Here is a 7,485-nt window from a genome sequence, read left to right as displayed (position 1 = left end):
CCAGGCTGGCCAGGCACCCCAGTGGGGACCCCCACCCTGAAGGGGATGTGACCAGCTGCAAACAGCTATCAGCCCTTCACCCAGGCTGGCCAGGCACCCCAGCGGGTCCCCCACCCTGATCCGGGACACTCTTCAGGGCAAACCAGCCGGCCCACACCCATGCACCAGGCCTCTATCCTATATAACAAAAGGGTAATATGCAAACTGACCCTAACAGCAGAAGGACTGGGAATGACTGGTCATTATGACACACACTGACCACCAGGGGGCAGACGCTCAATGCAGGAGCTGCCCCCTGGTGGTCAGTGCGCTTTCACAGGGGGAGCTCTGCTCTGCCACAAGCCAGGCTGATGGCTGCCAGTACAGCGGTGGTGGTTGGAGCCTCTCCCGCCTCCTCAGTAGTGCTAAGGATGTCCGACTGCAGCTTAGGCCTGCTCCTTGCTGGCAAGTGGATATCCCCCGAGGGCTCCTGGGCTGCCAGAGGAATGTCTCATTGCCAGCTTAGGCCCAATCCCCCAGGGAGCGGGCCTAAGCCAGCAGGTGGTCATCCCTCGAGGGGTCCCAGACTGCGAGAGGGCACAGGCCGGGCTGAGGGACCCCCCCGCCCCCGAGTGCACAAATTTTTGTGCACCGGGCCTCTCGTGTTAAATAAATGCTAAAGAAGTTAGGAGAGATGGGTTATCCGGGGATCCAGATTTAAAGATACTTTCATTAAGAGACAAAAACTACTTGGGTTGTAATTTCACTAAAAAAAAAAAAAAAAAAATCCAACAACTTTCTTAACAACATCCATATTGAATTGCTTCAGGGTCTGTTTCTACATATAAAACCAAGGGGGGAGGAGTTTCAAGAGAGTGTGGGCTAAATTGATTTTAACTGTTTCTGAAGACAATGAAAGATTGAAAGATTTGTTGATATGACATACAGTAAACAAAAGTGAGGACAAAGAACCAAAGACAAGAATATTGTTCCAGGAGTTTGCATGACTGTTTAAACCTTCTGTGTCTCAGAATCCCTTGTTATCCACCCTTTGGAATATAGTTAGGACTAGAGATATAATTATCTTGATCTGCCTAGAAATTTTTCTCTCTCTTATTAGGATTTCATCTCTTAAAGTAACACTTCCTATTAGAAATACAATGCAAGCCACAAATATATTTTTAAGTATTCTAGTAACCATGATAAAAAGTAACAGAAATTTAATTTAAAATTTAATATTTTAAATTTATATTTTATATAACACAATTTATCTAAAATATTCTCATTTCAACAAGCATTCATTATTTTTAAAAGTTGAATTTTTTTATACTACCTTATCAAATTCTGGTGTAAATTTTATACTTACAGCTCATCTAAATCCATACTAGTGACTAGTGCCTACTATATTAGACAATACAGTCTTATGGGGTGAGACCATATCTGTGTCACTGGTTGGTACTGTGTACTGGACATGTTAGCATGCATATCAGGGTCTAAAAATAGTAGGTATATTATTATAATGAGAGATACTTATAAACCAGTATCTAATTTAGAAACAAGTGGTAAGTAACCAGATCATTCCACAGTATGTAAAAGTATTGATTCATACTCCAAGAGTAAGCAATTGACTCCCAACTTACTGGTTGAGGAAGCCTAATTTTTATAAACATTAAGAATTGTTTAAAAAAAATACATTTTAAAAAATAGTTCTCAATTTTCTTTATTCTTTTATGTAATATACAAACATTGAGGCAACACATGTAAAAGTCTCAGAACTTCATTCATCAACAAGAACTAAAAATGAAGTTAAATAAAGTATTCAACATTTTCACAATTTTAGTTGCTTAAGGCAGATATATCAAGTTTGGGGACCTCTCTTCTAATATTCAGGATTTATCTTTTTCAGAACTTTTTTCTAAAAGAAGTTTGCTTTCTTTTACATGCACTCAAATCCTCCCAGCCTCATCATCCTGTAGCTGTAAATGATTAGTTATAAATGGATTTCCTGGCTCTTGCTCATATTTGCTCATGCTAGAGTTTGGTTTCCTGCAAATTCTCCTTTAAAAGTTTTTTCATGAGTCACAAGCTATGTCTCAGTTGGTGTTTAAAAAACAGCATGAAGCCTCTGTTATCAGCTTCCCTCTTGGGGGTCTTGCTATTCTGGACTGTTTTAAGGAAACTTTCCTCTTTGGTGAGCCTACCTAGAGGATATATTTAGCAGTTTAATTTAGCAGCATATTTAGTGTCCTCCAGCTGTCAACCAGGCAAAGAAATCCTCCAGAATGGCTTTCCTGGTAACTTACATTGCCGAAACTACTCCTTCACAATGCAGAGAAAATTGTCCTGTCTCTAGTGCTGTTAACCTTTTAACTGGCCTCTAAGGTGACTGAATATGCCTTGTGTCTCATAGAGTTCCTGTCAAAATGACCAATTTAATTTCTGCTCTCAGCTTCTCTATCTATAGTGGGTGAGATCAGGCTCCTAGGGACACATTAGTTATCACAGACTCTCCTGCCTTCCATTTCCCATCACCCCTGCCTTCATCCTACTGTTGCATCAGTGCCAATGAGGGGGCCAACCTTGGAGCAGGCACTTAATATTTTAATGAATATTTATTTTTATTTTCATGACTAGAGGCCCGATGCATGAAATTCATGCAAGAGTAGGCCTTCCTTCCCCCAGCTGCTGGCACTGGTTTCATTCTGGCACCAGGGACCCGGGCCGGCTTCCCTCTGGCCACCTGTAGTCACCCAGGTCCTGGGCTTCCCTCTGGCCCCGGCTTCATCTGGAAGGATGTCCGGAAGGATGCCTGGTCTAATTAGCATATTACTCTTTTATTATTATAGATTGCATTTTCATATTCTTTATATAAGAGAATATTTAAAATTTGAGATTACTTTAGGATATTTTAAAATATAATTTTTCATGGTTGTGAAGATTTGTGTTTCTAATAGAAACAGCTTTATTATTGATTCTATCTATAAAACTAATAGAAATTTATTGTAAGAAAAGAAACCAAACTATAAATATGTCTATAAAATTTCTTGAAATCTCTAACAGTGAAAATTTCTGCAGTGGTTTGTTGCAAATCCTTTCAAAATTCTTTGTTCATTCTCTTTTTCACAAATATCAAATGATACATGTTATATGACATATTTTCATATATATGTATAGATATACACACATATATAATATAATATATACCTCAAAATTGTTATTAGATGCATAACATTCCACTGCATGTATTTACCATTAAAATTAATAAACTCTTATAGGCAAATAAATTGTTTCTTCTAATTGTTTTTATTACAACTTCACTTTTATGTGAAAGTTGAAGTTTGTTTTAATTGTATCCTCTTGACAATTTCTCCAATGTAAAACCTTTTGCCAAAAGCTATCATATTATATTTATTTACTTATTTACTTTATATATATTGTTTGACAAAATGTTAAAAATAATACAGAGATTTTATCATTTAAATTGACAAGTCTAAAATGTGTTTATCCCCATTGATATCTTAAAAATATAAGAAAAGACTTAAAAAATAACAATAAATAAAAGAGTAGGAGTATTCTCAATAAACTAAAAATGAACTTTCAAAACTTCTGAGTAATATTATATATCATACTCTTTATAAAATTAATACTATAGTTTGACCATCTCTCAATATAGAAATATATAGGTCTATATGATTCTTTCCAATGATTTCATAGTATTTCACTTCATACATCTAGTATAACTTATCCTCTCATAAATAACTTTAAAAATGTTTCTAGTTTATATTCTATTAAATACTATATATATATATAATCTTTATTGTTTTGGGTCAATATAACTATAAGATATATATTTAGCAAGATGATTGTATAAAGAGATCATCCTTTTTTAAATTCTAATAGATATTGCAAAATATCTAAAAATTTACATACTTGCCAAAAATATATAAGAATATCTATTTTTCTACATCAGAAAATTGAGAAATTATTAAAATTTTTCATGTTTGTCAAATACATAGGTAGCAAACCATCTCATTCTCTTGTTGTTTAACATTTCTGAATATGAGGCTACTATTCTTTAAGTATAATTTTACTATATATTACATAATGCCAATATTTATATTATTTAATTTTGTAAATTCTTGAAATTCAAATAGAGATGTTATACTACATTAATTATATGTTTTGCTTTATTTGTTCAGTATTTTGTTGGTGAAATTCAATCATATGATATACATCATAGTGTTTCATTAATTTCCTTCTGTCATTCTGCCCCATTGTTGCATTACAATTGGTTTAATGCATCCCCTGGTTGTTTTACTTTTGGGTTGCTCCTGGTAAAAGGAGTTTTAGAGATAAAATAGGCAGAATTATGGAGTTTTAGGAATAAAGAGGATCCATGAGGGAAGAAGGCATAAGTGAGGGCTTGGAGCTGCCAAAAGGCATACATCCACAGGGGGAAAAAAGGTGCCACAGGATAAGGGGAGAGGAAGACATCCATTCACAGAAGATAGGGAAAAGCCACAGGGTATGGGGAGAAAGGAAACAAACTTTCATGGAGGATAGTTTGTTTGGGGCAAATAATATCATATCCCCTCTAGGCCCTCTTCCACCTCCACCCACCCTTGCAATCACCGTACTGTTGGCCAGGTCATCCTCTTTTCCTTTTTTGCTCAATCCCTCCATATCCCCCAACAGCTCCCACCAGAGCTGTTTGCCTACTCTGTTTTTTTAAATTGATTTTTAAATGTTGTACGTTATCTTATTACTACTTATATACAACAAATGTCTTCTCTCTTTGTTGCTAATATTTCACTTTTTAATTTCTAATTGTGAAAAAACTTTGTGGTTTTTTTTTGTTCTCTATTTCATTTAAAATTTTTATGATATTATTTGCCCCAAAGAAGTATTTACTTCACATGGAGTATGTTATGTGATAGAAATCCTATCTGATTGATTCATCTGGAAAAGCATAGGTCCAGTACCATCACTGAATAGGTTTTCTTTCCCCATTGATCTCACTGCTATCATATATTGAGTCTCCTTATGTTTGCATTGATTTGTTAATAAATTTCTATTCAATTCCATTCTTTTGCTGTATTCTCTTTATTATCACTTGTCAATACCTACTCTCAAATATCTGTTATATGACATTTGATATATTTGATAACCCTGTGCTAATACATCCTGTTTATTATTTGGTTATATGATAATTTTTGTCTGTTAAGACAACCTCATCTTAATCTTTTGCTTTAAAAATATTTTGACTCTTTCATGACCTTTGCTAATTTTAAATTATTTTAGAATTAGAGTGTCAAGAACCATAAAACAATTTTAGAATTTTGATTAGAATTTAACTGAAACTATCAAACTATAAATCAAGTAAGAAAAATTAATATCTCTAATGATGCATCATACCCCATGAACATAGATATATGCTTTTATTTCTTTTAGCTCTTTTGTAACTTTGCTCATTAACATCTCACATGTTATTTGTTATATTAGAATTGTTCTTAAATTTTATTTTATATCTATATAATATGCAAATCGTCCCCTTGGGAGTTTGACCAGGAGATCAGGAGTTCGATCACTCGCTATGACATGCGCTGAACACCATGGGCAGCGCGGAACAAAGGAGGGCCCAGCAAGCAGCTGGAAGGCCCTGATCAACCCTGATCACTGGCCAGGCCTATGGACCCTACCTGTGCACAGATTTCATGCACTGGGCCTCTAGTCTTATATCATTATTATAGTTTACATATTTGTTAAGTTTTAGCTACACTTTAATTGAAGTAAAATATAATTTTTCAAATTAGATGTGAATATTTTTTTATGTTGCCATGCATGTTTTCAGTAATTTAATTGATCACTGTATGGATCATTTTTTCAAAAATTACATAGTCTGGTATTGATTGACTATTAGTGAAAAAGAGTTAATAATCAATTGTGGAGAATTTGTTATGTTTTAGATAATAAATTCATTACTTAATTCATCTTGGCTAAATCTCATAAGATAAAAGTAATTATTTATATTTTAAATAGAATGAGAGAAGAAAGCAGAGGCAAGTAAAGTAACTAGTATAGAGTCAAACTCATAGCATATTATACCCAGAATGTCAAATCCAGAACAGTTTGATTCCAAAATCTTTGTCTTTCTCACATGCTATAATCAACATGGGAGCAACATCATAACATATAATACCAAAATTTTCTGTTGTATAAGAGACATTACCCAAAATAAATTAATGCTTCCTTAAGTCTATAAATTCAATATTAATAAATTTTTGTGAAGTAAGAAATACTTATAATAATAGACATAGTCTATTTTTGTGTCTGATTGCAGGAAAAATTGATAATGTACATAGAACATTTCTACATGCATTATAGACCTCTAGCTTGTATGTAGAATATTTTTGTTAAGTGTTAGAAGGATTTAGAACCTAAATACTTTATTGCAATTAAAGACTTCTGTGATCTTTCTTTTTTAATATAATGAAAAATTCAAATGAGAATAAATTATCTTAGTAGGAATAATGAGGAAAGAAATAATTTTAAGTAATCATACATGAGAAAAATAGCTAAAAATATGTCTATTATATTTAATTTAATCCCACTGATTAAGTTTAACACACTTTTTTTTTCTTCTTCTTCTTCATTTAGTAGAAACTCAGAAAAAGTCACTATACATGTTGTTAAATGTGCCATTTGATAGACAGGATCAACCACAGAAACAAATTAATGATGTTGCCATAAATTTTGCTGGTTTTTATCTAATGTGATTTGTCATCTGTAACAATAAATTTATTTTCTTTGCTAGAGCTTATGGTCAAACATTAAAAGTGCTTAAAAGTTAAATGGCTTATCAAATTTCTTATTAGGTAAATCACAGAGAATATAATGCATTTACTGAGGTAAGTGTTTGACAGCCAAAAAAATAAAACAACCCATAAAATTTCTTCTCAAGTTCATAAAAACCATAATGCTAAACAATAGCATTTTTCACAATACTAGTAAACTCTTTTCCCACTACTGAGTACACTATAACAGGGTAGTTTTATTCCATTGGCACCAGAAAGCTCTAAAATAAAATGATTCTGTGTGCCTTAATCATTTCTTAGGACATTGTAATAGCACCTTGCCATCTGTATAGCAAACCAATACTATCTAAAACAGACATCTCAAATTAAAAAACCTGTGGGTCCTGGCCCATAACATAAATAAGGAAGCATCCAAGTGTGAGACAAAGGAGGCAACTTAGCCTATTGCACACTTCAGAGTCCCGTTTAAGGGACTGCCAAAGTTCAATCTAATAGATTATTATCATGCAGAAATGTGGGTCCACTACCCTCAGACCTTATCAATTCTCAAGAAAAAATGATAACCTAATTTTTTATAAAACGCTCAATTTTGAAAATGTTCTGGTAAACACATGTAATACCTTTATATATTGCTTATGCAGCCCATAAATGTATTATATTTTAAATATAAGTTCTTTACATGAGAAAGAAA

Source organism: Myotis brandtii, unplaced genomic scaffold (assembly GCF_000412655.1).
Source record: "Myotis brandtii unplaced genomic scaffold, ASM41265v1 scaffold128, whole genome shotgun sequence".
Classification (NCBI taxonomy): Eukaryota; Metazoa; Chordata; class Mammalia; order Chiroptera; family Vespertilionidae; genus Myotis; species Myotis brandtii.
The sequence above is the reverse complement of the archived record's forward strand: the minus strand, read 5'-3'. Positions refer to the sequence as shown.